The 16,905-nt window shown below is 46.3% G+C and overlaps 1 pseudogene; it reads left to right on the plus strand.

The window, feature by feature from the left end:
- The first annotated feature begins 15,358 nt into the window (after positions 1–15,358).
- On the plus strand, positions 15,359–15,477 carry LOC137630723 (5S ribosomal RNA; annotated as a pseudogene).
- The last annotated feature ends 1,428 nt before the right edge of the window (positions 15,478–16,905 follow it).

Genomic DNA, 16,905 nt, shown 5'->3' on the forward strand with positions numbered 1-16,905 from the left:
AGGAGGAACTGGCTCTTTTTTGCGAGGCTGAAAAAACATTGTGATCGGAAGTTGTTGCCGCTGCTTCTTTTTTCGATCCAAGGAGCATCCTGTAGGGAGTCGTGATGTCATCGACCTTGTTGCAGAATTGCATCGAGCGAACCATATCCTCGTCCCACTCTTGCAACATTTCTTTCGCCTCCTTCATATGGTTGCAGAACATGGCGAGCCGTTCTAATGTTAAGCCCGTTTCTTCTACATTTTCTTGGGTCTCTTCCTGGGTACCCTCACTCTCTTCCTCACTTGCCCGATTTCGTCAGGTCTTCGAGGTCTGCGTCAGTTAGGGGCTGGGAATGGCAGTCCAACAACTCGTCGACGTCTTCAGTCGTCATGTCGCCAAACCCGTCACCCCCAATTATGGCAGCCAACTGCACAGATTTCCGTATTGCAGAGTGTTGGATTTCCGACGGAGTAAATCCCTTGTCGTCGTAAACAATATCGGGCCACAGCTTCTTCCAGCTCGCATTTACGGTTGCAGGTTTCATCTCTTGAAGTGCCTTTTGAATATTCTGCAGGCACGTGGCTATGGTGTACTGCCGCCAGTACGCCTTCAAGTTGAAGTCTTCATCCTCGTCATCTTGGGCAGCATCCACACACGCAACGAGGTCCGCCAAGGTATTCTTCGTGTAGAGGGCCTTGAACGCCCTGATAACCCCCTGGTCCATTGGTTGAATTAATGACGTGGTGTTGGGTGGCAGGAACTCAACCTGAACGCCCTCACGCGACAGGTCAGTTGCGTGTCCACCAGCGTTATCCATAAGGAGAAGGATCTTGAATGGCAAGCCCTTCTCTAAGAGATATTCATGGACTTGCGGGATGAAACACTGGTGGAACCAGTTGGAGGTCAGCATCTTCGTAATCCATGCTTTTTGATTATGCATCCAGTACACGGGAAGGAGATTCTTATTTTTGTTTTTCAAAGCGCGAGGATTTTTCGACTTATAAATAAGCCCCGGCTTTAACAAAAATCCAGCAGCATTGCCACACATCACGAGGGTAACGCGATCCTTGAATGCCTTAAAGCCAGAGGCTTTGGCTTCCTCTTTGAACAGGAAAGTTCGCGACGGCATTCTCTTCCAAAACAAGCCGGTTTCATCCATATTAAACACTTGTTCCTTGAATGCCTTAAAGCCAGAGGCTTTGGCTTCCTCTTTGAACAGGAAAGTTCGCGACGGCATTCTCTTCCAAAACAAGCCGGTTTCATCCATATTAAACACTTGTTCCGGCTTGTATCCACCTTCAGCGATAATGTTCTTGAAAGTCTGGTTCACGTAAGTTTCAGCAGCGGCAGTGTCAGCGGAAGCAGACTCCCCATGCAGGGAAACGCTTTTCAGGGCGAAGCGTTTCTGAAACTTCGCGAACCATCCTTTGCTGGCGGAAAAAACGTTGTTTCTGACGCTGGGAATCAGTGGAGGTCCCTGGTTGAGGATCATCTACATCATCATCTTCTTCAGCATGGTCGCCATCGTCGTCATGAGGTTCCTTTGCCGCAAAATTCTCATACAAGCTCAAAGCCTTTGTTCGGATGGTGTTCGTATCCAACGCTATGTTCTTCTTCCGACAGTCGGCAATCCACACAGCTAAAGCACCTTCCATGCGTACGATCGTTTTATTACGCGTTGTAACGACTCGCTTCGCTGATCTGCTAAAGGTGATTGCAGCAGTCTTTCTAATGTTCGCCTCGTCCTTCCTGATGTAGCGAACGGTGGATTCGTTGATGCCAAAATGGCGGCCGGCGGCCGCGTAACTTCTACCATCTTTTAACATGTCGAGAAGCGTAACCTTCTCAGCTATCGTCATCATTCTTCGGTGGCGTTTAGGCTCACTACCAGCCTTACTAGAAGCAGAACGCTTGGGAGCCATTGTAACAGAAAGTTCAACAAAAAGTTCAACTTAAAACAGTCGCACACAGCACAGATTAAACTTCACAAAGTTAAGAACGTCTACTCAGCAATACGCGGAAAGAGAAAGTGAACGATGCAGACCCGCGAGAACTGTGATGCTGGAAGTTGAAGATGCGGGCAAAACACCAATCACAGGCTAGATAACAAAACTTGAGTTTTGATTCGTCATCTGTCAGCGCTTGAACCAATCACAACCCGTCTTACAGTACATGGTGCGTTGGTTACTCATAGAAGATGCCCCGCGCATACTGAACGTACGTAGATTAAGTACAAGGGTACCGTAATAATAATAAATAATGATAATAATACTGTACAGTACAGTAATAATAATAATAATAATGATTAATAATAATAACAATAATAATTTTATTAACAACAACAACAATAATAATAATAATAACAATAATAATAAAAATTTACGTACGTACGCTATTTTACGCCTCTCTCTCTCTCTCTCTCTCTCTCTCTCTCTCTCTCCTCTCTCTCTCTCTCTCTCTCTCTCTCTCTCTCTCTCTCTCTCTCTCTCTCTCGTACGCTTACAGTACTTATTCGAAATGTGATTTTTGCAACAAAGAATATTATTGGATGCAGTACTGTACTACGTACGTATACATACAATACATACAAAAGATTCATGGAAAAGAAGCACATCCATTACAGTACACACCATTCTAATATGGTATGACTGCATCTGATTTGCGTTTCATGTTCGATTTAATTTTACTACGTACTGAATTATCGTATGATCACATTCTCTTTTCGTGTTTTATTTCTTTCTGTGCTGAATTATATATCATATGTAATGCAATGAACAATCAGTAAGAGCAGATATTACTAATTACAGTATTAATGGAATTACAGGTAACAAAATATCGTATTTGGTTATCTTCAGATTTCGCGGTATTTTCGAATTTTCCGGAAAATCCGCGATATGTATATATATATGGGTTATGGGAAAACCCCGCGAAGTGGTGAATCCGCGATTGTCGAACCGCGAAGTAGCGAGGGTTCACTGTATTATTATTATTATTATTAGCCAAGCTACAACCCTAGTTGGAAAAGCACGATGCTATAAGTCCAAGGGCTCCAACAGGGAAAAATAGCTCAGTGAGAAAAGGAAATAAGGAAATAAATAGATGATGAGAATAAATTAGCAATATATCATTCTAAAAACAGTAACAGCGTCAAAACAGGTATGTCCTATATAAACTATTAACAATGTCAAAAATAGAAATGTCATATATAAACAATAAAAAGACTCGTGTCAGCCTGGTCAACATAAAAACATTTGCTCCAACTTTGAACTTTTGAAGTTCTATTGATTCAACTACCCAATTAGGAAGATCATTCCACAACTTGGTAACAGCTGGAATAAAACTTCTAGAATACTGTGTAGTATTGAGCCTCATGGTGGAGAAGGCCTGGCTATTAGAATTAACTGCCTGCCTAGTATTACGGAAAGGATAGAATTGTCCAGGGAGATCTGAATGTAAAGGATGGTCAGAGTTATGAAAAATCTTATACAACATGCATAATGAACTAATTGAATGACGGCGCCAAAGATTAATATCTAGATCAGGAATAAGAAATTTAGTAGACCGTAAGTTTCTGTCCAACAAATTAAGATGAGAATCAGCAGCTGAACACCAGACAGGAGAACAATACTCAAAACAAGGTAGAATGAAAGAATTAAAACTTCTTCAGAATAGATTGATCACCAAAAATCTTGTAAGACTTTCTCAATAAGCCAATTTTTTGTGCAATTGAAGAAGACAAACCTAATGTGTTTCTCAAAAGTAAATTTGCTGTCGAGAATCACACCTAAAATTTTAAGAGTCATACAAATTTAAAGAAACATTATCAATACTGAGATCTGGATGTTGAGGAGCCACCGTCCTTGACCTACTTACAACTTACTTTGAGTTTTGTTAGGATTCAACTTCATACCCCATAATTTGCACCATGCACTAATTTTAGCTAAATCTCTATTAAGGGATTCACCAACCCCAGATCTACATTCAGGGGATGGAATTGATGCAAAGAGAGTAGCATCATCTGCATATGGAACAAGCTTGTTTTCTAGGCCAAACCACATGTCATGTGTATATAGTATGAAAAGTAATGGGCCAAGAACACTACCCTGTGGAACACCAGATATCACATTCCCATACTCACTATGGTGCCCTTCAACAACAACTCTTTGAGATCTATTACTTAAAAAATCAATAATAATGGTAAGAAACGACCCACCCACTCCCAACTGTTTCAGTTTGGAAACAAGGGCCTCATGATTAACACGGTCAAAGGCAGCACTAAAATCAAGGGCAATTATACGAACTTCCTGACCACAATCAAGGGATTTCTGTACAGCACTGGAGATTGTAAGAAGGGCATCATATGCTCCAAGGCCTTTACAAAAACCAAATTGCAAACTAGGGAGTACAGTAGATGATTACCTTCAGCAAACCTATTAAGACGTTTTGCCAGAAGACGTTCAAAAACTTTATGGAAATTGGGTGGTAATCAGTGGGACTTGAGCTACCACAAACACATTTACATAGAGGAGTAACATTACCAATTCTCCAACAAGTGCTAAAAGCTCCTCTTCTTGCTAAATTGCGCAAAATAACAGATAACTTTGGAGCTAAGAAATCTGCTGTCTTTATAAAAAACAAAGGAAAAATACCATTTGGGTCTACACCTCCATAAGCATCAAGGCCCATCAACAAAGCTTTAATCTCACGAGATCAAAAAGGTAAACTAGTTAGTTTAGCCTCAAGAAAACAGGAATGAGGAAGTTCAAGTTTTTCATTACTCTGTTTACTGTCAAAAACATCAGCCAAAAGGGTTGCCTTTTCCTTTGGACAATGAGTGACTGAGCTATCTGGTTTAAGTAAAGGAGGAACTGTTGCATCTACACCAAAGAGTGCAGATTTAAGGGTAGACCACCATTTATGTTCCTGACTTGTACCAGAAAGGGGTTTCTTTTATGGTTAAATTGTACTCCTTTTCAGTTGAGGCATAAACTCCCTGAGCAAAAGCTCGAAGCTGAGTTTAGTTGTTCCAGGTCAAATCTGATCTGTTACCCTTCCAAAGGTGATAGGCCTCCTGCTTCTCTAAATAAGCACGTCTACAATCATCATTGAACCACGGTTTGTCCTTCACTCGGTACCTTAGCACACGAGAAGGGATACGCCTATCAATTATGTTAACTAGATTCTCATTCAAAGGGACAACAGGATCTACACTACTATATAATTGTGACCAAACAGGATCTACACTACTATATAATTGTGACCAATTCAAGCACAAAAGATCATGCAAAATTCCATTCCAGTCTGCTTGGGATTTCATATAAATTTTACAAGAGTATGATATATCAGGGACAGGCTGCTCAGTCTTCACTACTAATGAAATCAAGGCATGATCAGATGTCCCGACTGGAGAACCAACCTTGCTAGTTATAATGCCAGGGGAGTCAGTGTATACGAGGTCCAAGCAATTACCAGACCTGTGAGTAGCTTCATTTATGATTTGCTCAGCCTGATTCAGAGTCAAAGTCTAAAGCTCTTAAGCCATGGCGATTGGTAGGAGAGATAGAACTTAACCACTCCTTATGGTGAGCATTAAAATCACCAACAAAGACAAAAGAAGCCTTTCTATCATCATGTATCTTAGCCATAATGGTAAGAAGATAATCGAAGATAGAATCATTCATGTCTGGATTCCGGTAGATCGAACGCAAATAAAAGTTGTTATGCCTGTTGTGCCTGCCACAAACTTTTATTACCTGAATCTCATGACATCCACATTGATAGCAGGACTTAGGAGAAGCAGGGTACTCGGTCCTAATATACACCGCCATTCCCCTGGCCCTAGGGATGGCATCACGTTTCAACATTATTGGCTTCTTAAAACCAGTTATAAGGAGTTCAGATGAGTGCCTCATATTAGAGACCAAAGTTTCTGAGCACAAAAGAATATCGTACTGTCGGGACGCAACTGTAAGGTCTTGGATATTTGCACGAAGACCACGAATATTGCAATACAGAAGACGACATTGACGGAATCTAGGACGTACTGGTCCCGGATTTCGCTCAATGTCTCCAGACAGCATAAGAATTAATAGAAATAAAAAAGAGACATCATACTTAAAAACTAGATTAACAAGAATTATAACAAAAACAATATGTACAGAATTATAAGTAAAGTGATTGATGATACCCATAGACTACAGTATAGTAAAAAGTCGGAAAAATTGGTCAACATGGAGGAGCCGATACACCATGCAAGGCTAAATACCCTCTAGGATAACCACTTCAACTGAAGGGAGGACAGTAAGGATGGTTTTGAGAAGAAAAAGAATCAGAAAAAGGAAAAGACAACCTCTTGATAAACCACCAAGCATCCATGGCCCTTCTATTAAGTCTGTCCAACACACCATTTAAAAAAAAAAGGAAGAAAAAAAATAATTATAAGATAGAATAGTGTGCCCGAGTGTACCCTCAAGCAAGAGAACTTTAACCCAAGACAGTGGAAGACCATGGTACAGAGGCTATGGCACTACCCAACACTAGAGAACAATGGTTTAATTTTGGAGTGTCCTTCTAGAAGAGCTGCTTACCATAGCTAAAGAGTCTCTTCTACCCTTACCAAGAGGAAAGTACACTGAACAAATTGCAGTACAGTAATTAACCCCTTGGATGAAGAAGTGTTAAGTATCTCTCAGCATGTGTTGGATGCCACAAAATTGCTTTGTCCCCCTGCTGAGGACTTGCCTGTTAGCTGGATGAAGAAGAAGGATCCTAAAGCACAGGGTGTCAAACTCAGAGTTCTTTTAGGAACTCTTCAGGTTCCTCTGCAACGTTTTATGGAAGAAGTAGCGTTACACCTAGAGCCCATGATGTCAGGGGCATCAGAACGTCCTTGGCATTCAAACGCAACCTTTCCGTGGTGCTGGTATTACAGGCGGGTGCATGGAAACAGCAAAATACATTTACAGCCCACTATTTTAAAGCCGTGACTCTCAGGAGTCTTGATACGTTTATTATCGGTCCTGTGGTGGCTGCTCAACAAGTGGTTTAAGAATACCTTGGGCTCCTTGTTGGACAAGTAGCAGTTGGGTGAGGCATTGGTTAGCCGGGTCAATACTGTGATGAATGAGAGTATGTCTGGCTTTCCTTTCTTAATCTTCTCCTCTGCAAGCTGGCTTCAATCTCAGCATGTAATTATCACTTCCGTTGTGTAGCCTAGTATAGTCATAAATTTGTATACTGTCCAAGTCCCTGTTGCTTCCTGCGAAGGAAACATTTCTTTAAATTCCTACATAAACTCGGAATGTGTTCATATAAGACGTACAGTACATAGCTATCATGACAATGAATTTCTCAGGCCGCTATTATACTCATTGTATATGTATATTTTCATCATCATCATCATCTCCCCCTCCTCCTATTGACGCAAAGGGCCTCGGTTAGATTTTGCCAGTCAACTTTATCTTGAGTTTTTAATTCAATACTTCTCCATTCATCATCTACTTCGCGCTTCATAGTCCTCATCCATGTATGCCTGGGTCTTCCAACTCTTTTAGTGCTTTGTGGAGCCCAGGTGAATGTTTGGTGAACTAATCTCTCTTGGGGAGTGCAAAGAGCATGCCCAAACCATGAGTTTATTTTAGTGAGGTGTTGAAGTTTTCCCTAGACCACAGTCATATACTGTAAAGTACTGTACTGATAAAACCGGGTCAATATCCATGCCTGAATTATGACTTCCACCCACCTAAGAGCAAGTCATCCACATAAATAATGTAAGGTTTGTTAGTGTGGGAACAAATGACAAATTTGGAGATAATTTGTATTTTTCCCTAAATAATGCAAACCTATAGTTATTTTTATAAATTGGCCCGCCATCACCTGTCCCTCAGAAGTCCTGCCTGCAATCAAAAGTGATGTAACTCACAGTTGTAAGAGTATATATAGACATGGCTGGGTACCCCCCAGCCACCCTCGGCCTATCCGCTCAAGCGATTAGGCAGGGTTGCCACCTCGCACTTTTACGCTAATGGCTACTTTTCAGCTTTGCCGAAAGATAATCCACATAAATAACAAGATTTGTATTACTTGGGAAAAATACAAATTATCTGAGAATTTGTCATTTTTTTTATTTATATTAAAAAAATATAATTTTTGTCTGATTTCAATAAAATTAACACAGAATCAACAGTAATAATACTAATAATACATGTTGAAATTATGGAAATCCAATGACATTTAAATGATATTTAATGATTTTGGTGGTGAACGGCAGACGGTCCCCTTCAGTGTCATCAGCAATAGTGATCCTACACTAGTGGTACCGGTCAAAGCTTTTTTCCTGGTGAAGAGAAACCATTGCCCAAGGATATTTCAGAGACCCGGTGTTCCCGTTAAAAGGCCACGGAAACGTTCTTCTCCTGTTTCGCTGCTTAATTCCCTGATTTCGGGAGATAAGGACGAGTCTTGTCCTCTTGCTCACCAGATATTTAGGGTCAGAAAATGGATTTCAACATAGGAAAAATCTATTTTTGGATGAGATAGCCATGTCGTGTCGTCCTGATGGAAGTTCCTCATTGGCAGCTTCTACTAGGGATATTTCTGCGAGTGGTATACCAGAAAAATTTTACCTTACAGGCATCAATAGAGTTCTAACCTCCGGAGCAAATATCCCGAGAGATATCGTTTATGTAACAGGGCCATGGTTATCCTTCCCCGAATAAAGTTAACCTTGTCTCGAAGGATAAGGGATAAGGTAGGAATACATGGGGGAGAGAGCCCTTACAACTCCCGATCTCAATGTGCTACAACTAACACGTTTCCTGTTGAACCATTCGCTTTGGCAGAGCCATCTTTGTTGGTCGCTTAGGTTTTTTCTGTCTGTTTTCTTAGCTTTTTGAGTATTTTAGCAATCATAGATGCTTCAGCTTCTTTCTCATCGACTAAGTTGAGTACCCTTTTCTTGTGTGTTAGAGAATTTTGTGTATCCACCCTATTTGTTTATTTGATTTGCATGCTTTTTATTGTCTGTATCTGGCATGTGGTCATCACACTTGCATTATGTTTCCAAATTGCTCAGAAATGTTTAGTTTAGTCATATTATTGTTGGAATATGTTTTACATTATTCTTTTACAGTGTGTTACAATTATGGGCATCCCTTGCCTTTTTATGGTGTTACTTGTGTGTTTTTTATACGCATTGACGTAGGCTAGCTCCACCCTGGCTGGCGGCCATGCCTAGTAATTTTCACTTGTGCACCATCCTCTTCTTTCACCCAACCTTACTGGTTTTGAGGTTGTCCATCCTCCTATGCCTTCGACTCGTCACAGCGGGGAGCTGCGGTCCTGAAGGTCCTTCTGGGAGTTGGATAGTGTTTTACAGTTGTCTTAAGGTGACTTTTCACTTTCCACCTAGCCTATATGTTTGGCGAGGCGGCACAGGTCTTGGAAACTTGTTTCCTGTGTTTACTTCTTGTTTACCCATTGGAACGCATTACCCTGTTCTAATGCTGACAGGTATACCCCTTGTGCCACCTTACCCATTCTTCCTGGTTCTCTGCAATCCGTCCGTGAACTGTCAAGAAGCAATCATTGAACTAATTTACTACTTAGCATACAGAGCTACGATTTCTTCCTCGGAAGGAACTCGGACCAAGGGCTCTCAAGCTCAGCTGAGTAGGCACTTGAGACACTTGAAGAATTTCTGTGGCCAGGTTTTACGGTTCAGTGAAATGTCAGTCAACATTAACTGTGCTATTCCTGTGGGATGTGACCCGCAGGTTTCTTCTTCAGGACCTGCTGTAGCTGCACAGGGAGTAGAATAGCTACCCTGGCTCCTTTAAAATGACCATTACCATCAGAAGTATTCAAGGGTGATGTATGAGTTTGGGATGAAAGTATACTCTGATTGGCCCTTTCTTTTCCTTTTGATCTAACCCTCTTTGAAACCATGCTAGCTGGACTTGGATCTCAATGCAGGTATGCCCCATTCAGCTTGCGGTTATTCCGTACTAGAGTACAGAGGAGTCTTTTTCCCACACCCCTTTATAGGGGGAGTATGATTCAGCAGATGCATCATTCTCTTTGGTAGACTACATCACAGAGACTTTGAGCTCAAAAACAACCCTATGAGGCACATTCCGAGATTCCTGCACTTTTTCTTGAAGTTCACGAGGTGTAAGGAACCCTGACTCTTGTAGCATCACAGTTGCTAGAGTCTTGAGTTCCCAGGTAAAGTTCTGAGACAGTTGGAATGAGACTTGGGGACTTCCTCCCACCTAAGAAAGTGTCTCCTATAGTAAAGAACAATGTTTTGTATTTTTGTAGGAACAAATAACAAATTTTTTAAATTCTTATTTTTCCAAACCATGCAAGCCCAAGTTCTATACTCAAACTTGCCCGCCTGCACCAACCCCCAACTTAAATCTTGGCTGGAATCCAATTGAGGTTACAGTGAGCTACAGGGTAGGTGATCACCACTGGCAGGGTAACTACCTGCTGGTTGTTTAGTCCTTATTAAAAATCTTAACTGCCATATTCTAGCTTCACTGTTATCCTTCTCCTGTAGTAAAGAACTCAGGTTTGTATGGTTAAGAAAAATGCAATTGTTCCGTAATCGAAATACAAACCACGCTATTTACATTGGGTGTACCTTTTAGCGTAGCTAAAATGGCGAGCCATTAGAATTTAACGAGGGTGTATTACCCTCCGCGCTAGTTAGCAGGGGGGTAGGGGAGTGGTAGCTAGCTACCCCTCCCCCCCTCACACACCGGTGAATTGCTTCACTTTCACTTTTGGCTCGGACATGGACAGACGTCTCTGTCTTTGTCCTCGCTTGGCAGCCATTGTTTGTTTTGTCTTTACTTAATCAATTACTTTTCTTTTACTCAATATATATGTAAACATTTTCTCATGTTTATGTATATATTTGAGTATAGAAATCAGTAAGTTTCCTTTTCAGAGTTTGTGCTTGTGTGTGTAGTGTACGATATCTACGTGGAGCCCTCGGCAGTTAGGCCACCATGGTGTAATTTCATGGGTCGCGATCGAGTTTGACTTCGGTCTTTCTCTCTCTTTCTCTTGAGGTCGTTCACCCTTTTACTACGTTACTTTTACTACGCCTTTGTAGCTTCCTTCCCGGGTTGCTTCGCCGTATGTTTTGTCTCAGTTTATGAATCTAATTGTATTTGTTGATTTTTCTGCTTTGTTGTACAATTCCTTTCGGGGTTTTCGCTCTTTCTTTAGTGTTCATTCATTTTTAAATTACATAATTACATAGTTACATAATTATAATTGTTATAATTCTGTTTTGGTTACAGCTCTCCTTCCGTAAGTGGTTGTGGGGGCACATGCCTGTTGTGTAATTCTTGTATTCCTTTCCCTCGGGATTCCTCTTCGGAGCCTTCCCGGGGGAATGAATGTTAACTAATGATTTTTGTTTTATTTTTTACAGTTACCGATCTAGTTCGTTTCTGTAATGTAACAACGGAGTGAGCTGTCTTGTTGAGGCCTGGGGATTCGGCTGTTGCTGCCTCCCCTATAGATCTTCGTCAGGGGCGTGTCTCCTTCTCCTGGAAGTACTCCCGTGACGATTGACAGCTCTCCAGTTCATTTTAGAACTCTCAGGAGGCTCGCCTCCTTGGGTGGGTAACTTTCCTTCCGAGGGAAGTTTTTCCTGTTCAGGCTTGAGTTGTTCCCCTTTTGGGGGGTTCTTCTCTTGCCTTTTTTTCGTGCGACTATGCTCTTGGTGCTGAGCGGTCGCACCTGCAGTTTCGCCCAAGGGGCTGGGCAACTGCAGGAGCCCCTCTTCGGAGGATTGCTCCTTTTAGGTCACTGGCCTACCCGTCTCTTCTACGAAATGTTTCTCTTTCGTTCGCGAGAGAGTACACTCATAGAGACTCCTCTTTGGAGGTCTCTTCTGCTGTTGTTGCTGTTGGCCGCCTTCGCCGTAAGGCTCACCGTCCGCTACGTCGTAAGGGCCTCCCATCTCCCCATAAGGATGCTAAGAGGCGCCTTTTTGAATCTCCGTATGCAGCCTACAACTCCTCCTTGTTGATCTTCCACCCCTGGTGCAGATGGACAGCAGCCTGACCTCGTCTTCCGACGGGCAACGGTCTTCTCGACGGACAACGGTCTTCCGACGGACATCAGTCTCCCGACGGACAGACAACGGTCTTCCGACGGACATCAGTCTCCCGACGGACAACGATCCCTTCGGGGCAAAGGGTTGCCTCCCACGGGGGTTCTTCCCTTGCGTGTCAGGGTTCCCCTGCGCGCCCTTCTGCTGTGTTCTCTCCTGCCCAGTGTTAGCGCACAGGCCCTCTCCTGCTCTCCTGCTCAGTGTTAGCCCACAGGTGCTCTCCTGCTCATCAGCGCTTTCCTGATCGCTAGCGCTCTCCTGTTCATCCGTGCTCTCCTGATGATCATCTCTGCTGTTCCTGTTGGTTCCTGTTACGCGCCCTGTGCGCCCACGTTCGCCCTCGCGATCTAGAACTTCGGTTTAGGTCTTGAACAAGGACTCTTCTTCTACGCACAGGCTTCCACGCGTTGCCTTCTGCTCGCCAGCGACCACAGACGCATCAACGTTCGCCTGCTCATCAGCGATCTACGCGTCAAGGATCGCCATCGATCTGCCACGCGTGTCAGGTCCCCTGGACACCATCAGTAGCGATCTAGCACTCGCATGCTGTGGACCACGGTCTCCGGTAGCTGAGTCTTGCCGTAGATCTTCCTCCTGCTCGCCAGCGCTCACCTTTACTTCTGTCCTTCTGTGCGCCAGCTTTCTTCAATCGCCAGCGCACATCTGCGCGCCCTTTTCTGTCACGCACCAATGGGCGCCAACGGTTTTTTCTGACCGTCTAGGATCGCCTGATTAACAGCTTGCTTCAGCGCTCACCTTCCTGATGCACCTGCGCGCCTTCTGTTAGCGCGATGCGCGCTAACCATCACTAGCCTCTCTCGCGTTAGCAATAGGCTACGCGCCCGCGCGATAGCGTTTTTTAACGCACCACCGCTCGCCGACGCGCCATCGCTTGCCAACGCGCCTTCACTCGCCTACGGGCTATCGCTCGCCAGAATGCGCCATCGCTCGTCAACGCGCCATCGCCCGCCTATGCGTCATCGGTTTCCCGACCGCCTGCGCTCACCCGCGCGTCCACACGCTCACGTGCCCGCGCGACCGCACGCCCACGTGCTCGCGCGTCTACGCTCATGCGCGACCGCGCGTCTACGCTCATGCGCGACCGCGTGCCTACGCTCATGCGCGACCGCGCACATACTCTCCAATGTTCGCCCGCGCGCGAACCAACGGTATTCCGTCGCGCGGACGGACGGTGTTCCGTCGCGCGGACGGACGGTGTTCCGTCGCCCGCACCGACGGTGTTCCGTCGCCCGGACGGACGGTGTTCCGTCGCCCGCACCGACGGTGTTCCGTCGCCCGCACCGACGGTGTTCCGTCGCCCGGACGGACGGTGTTCCGTCGCCCGGACGGACGGTGTTCCGTCGCCCGCACCGACGGTGTTCCGTCGCCCGCACCGACGGTGTTCCGTCGCCCGCACCGACGGTGTTCCGTCGCCCGCACCGACGGTGTTCCGTCGCCCGCACCGACGGTGTTCCGTCGCCCGCACCGACGGTGTTCACGCGAACGTCGGCTTGATTCCTGCAGTATCCATTGCTCGCCTACGGGTCATCGCTTGCCGACCACCAGCTCTCGCCCTTCCTACCACGCTCGCCCTCCTTCTGCGCTCCTTCGCCCACTTTCGTTTGCGTTCCTGCGTGCCCGCGCATGGGCGCTTCCATGTTCGGCCACGCGCAAACCATTGATTTACCATCGCGCGAGCGCCTGGGTGATTGCGACCGCGATTCCCGTGGGGTTTCGCAGAATGGCGAGTCTTCTGGAGCGTATTTCCAGAACACGGCCTCACCCCGTAAACGCAGAGCATGGCACAGGCAAGAGCAGGAAGAATCTTCAGGGAGGTCTGAGCAACATTATTCTTTCCAGAACCTGGGTTAGCCCTTCCCTGTCATTCCCTGGAAGGGTTTTGCTAGGGAGCTTTCCGTTCGAGATTTCTCCATCGGCCAAGGGGTGTCTGGTTTACCCCTTCCTCTTCTCCATCTCGTGAAAGGGGCTTACCAGGTCCTTTCCCTCCTCTGTTGCGACCCGAGGTTTTGTTCAAGGAAGCTACAGGTAGATCATGGGTACTTTCCTCCTCTCGGGCTCAAGCACCTTGGCGTTTCGTCGCCAATTTTCGAACTTGCGGGTAAGCTCGATGTTGGACCATCTGTACGCATTGACCGAGGGCTTCCTCTCGGGTGTCTCATCGTGGATGTCGACAACCTCAGACACCATCCATCCTTGGGAAGAGCTTGTTTGTGCCCAAGGACAGAGACATAGACAGCGGTTGTACGGAGGAAGTCGACTTTCGTTTTTCTCCCCTCCAAGGCGCTTTCTTCCAGACCCTGCAGGCCTCCAGCGCCTCTTTCTTTCAGCCTCTTCGGCCTAAGTTATCGGACCGGCTACGGCATCTAAGACAAGGTGTCCAATAGCAGTCCCCTCCTGTCAGGAATGGGTAGCACGGGAGGCTCTCCTGGGGGGGCATAATCCTAGAGGGAGCGGCAGAGTTCACAAACTCTAGGATTGGCAACCCCCCCTAGCAGGTCTCACGCTGGGAGGATGCCTAGGTTACTCATCCGGATAACAGTTTCCCGAGGCCGATTTCTGCACGATCTCCGTGATCAGCCAAGAATATCGCGCCTGCCGTCTCTGTCAGCGAATTCAGTGTCACTGAACCTCTATGCCATGGGGTCGGCAAGAGTTTTGCCAGTTTGGGCAGAATGATCCATGCCTTAGGAGAGGGTCCTCCATAGGATCGTCGACGGCTTCACCCCCCGGCTTCTTCAGTCGATCCTTTCTCGTGGGAAAGCATCTGAGACGGGAATTCCGTAGTCGACCTCTCAGCTCTGATCAAGTTTGTCGAACAAACTTTGTCCAGCGTGGAACAGCAGAATTGATCAGACTGGTAACGAGGCGACAGGACTCCTTAGGCCCTGGATTGGAAGGATGAGTACTTTCAGTTTCCATTCCATCCATCTTCCAGAAAGCTCTTGGAATTCAGCCTAGACTACAGATGCGGTGTGGCGGTCCCGCCGTGGCATCGCAGGTTTTCCCCAGAGAACTCTCCCTGCTTTCCTCATGGCCGATCAGGAGCAGGCTTCCGCCTCCTTCACCTTTTGGAGGTCTGGTCAACTCCGGTAGGCTCGGGTTCGACCTTCTTCAATGCCGGGACAAGCTTCCGGATCCTTACCATGAATGAGGGATCATGGTAATTTGCTAGGATTCTTCTTTACTTCTGCCTCAACATCTGGAGTATCTAGCCATGATATTGAGTCAACGGCCTTACCACGTTGGAAACCCCGCTTCTCGTCCGTCCAGCGAGGTTAAGCAACGTCGGTTCTGGTCGGTACTTGGATGGGTGACCTCCTGGGGACGCCAGATGCTGTTGCCTCCTCCTCCGAGCCTTCCCTTCAGTTGACTGTGGCAAGGCTGAGGAGAGTCGCAGTACCTGTTCTCAGTCAAGCAGAGCTTTCAGCCCTACCTTGGAACGTTTCCTAGGTCTCTTTTCCTCATTGACCCGTCTAAGTTCCGAACGGTCGCCTCAGGATAAGTTCCCTGTGGGGCGGCCCAAGTTCCGGTGGTTTCAAAGCAACGATTAGCCGGACTTTCTGGCCCCTATGGGACCAACGGAACGATTGGACCTGCAATGGGTGTTAACCTATGGAACCTCTTGATGGGAGTGGATATTCTCGTCCTTTCCCCACATTTTTGATGCTGTTCTCGGACTCGTCAAAGAAAAGGGGGGGGGGGGGGGGCATGTTCCGGTTCAGGCCTATGGTCAGGACCTGAAGGATACCTATCTATCATTCAGGCAGGCTTAGGGGCCGTAGTCTGGCCCCTCTACAGATCCTACAGCTCCTGCCGAGTCGCTCCGTGCGCGATGACTTCATGGTACTGGCGTGTTCCAACCAGCAAGGGACGCATTTTCATACCTTCGCATCTTGCAGTAGAGATACTGAGATGATTTGAGATCCTCTCAATACCACTATCGGCTCGCTCATTCCGGGCAGAGGAATGTTCTCTCCGACTTTCTGAGCAGAGCCTCGTAGATAGAGTGTACCTGGGGGTCTTTGGCCTTTAGTAACCAGCAAGTCCTGGCCTGGGGGACCTGATCGCGACAACTTGGAACCTCAAGCTTCCGCTGTTCTTTCCCCCAGTCTTAGACCCCAAGACTCTTTGGCAAGATGCATTCCGGTGATGGTGGGACAACATCGACGCCTGCTTCTTCCCTCCTTTGTTGTCTGTTGAGAATGGGTTTCAACTAGACCAGGTTGTCTGTTAACCTTTCAATGGCCCTGAGAGCTCCACTGGGACTATACACAGAACGGTTTCCGGACCCTCTGCTTTCCCTGACGGAACTCCCGGGAGAGCTTCTCCCACGGCACAGGCTACTCAAACAACCACACTGCAACATCTTTCACGAGCCAGGGCATCGCTTCGGCTTCACACCTGGAGACACTACGCCTCCTCCTCAAGAAGAGACAACCCGCTACAGTCGCGGGGCGGAGGTCGCGTCATCTGCAATGGTCATCCGCAGGGGTTTACCAGGCGAAGTGGAGAGTCTTCTGTGGTTGGTGTCGTGGGAGATATACCTCTTCCCTTGAGGCCTCTTCTCCAGCAATAACGAACTTATTGCTTTTCGGCGGGAGGAAACTCCATTCCGCTCTCGGCAGTGAAGCCTGTCGCTCGGCCTTTCCCTGACCTTCAGGCTGAAAGGAATAAACTTTTTCCTTCCCGCGGGACCTTTCTTCGCTCATGCAAAGCTGCGAACGTCCTTGCCCCAGTCGGAGTGAGACCTCCAACATGGAGCATGGTTCGG

The sequence above is a fragment of the Palaemon carinicauda genome, chromosome 38 (genome assembly GCF_036898095.1).
Source record: "Palaemon carinicauda isolate YSFRI2023 chromosome 38, ASM3689809v2, whole genome shotgun sequence".
In the NCBI taxonomy this organism is placed as follows: domain Eukaryota; kingdom Metazoa; phylum Arthropoda; class Malacostraca; order Decapoda; family Palaemonidae; genus Palaemon; species Palaemon carinicauda.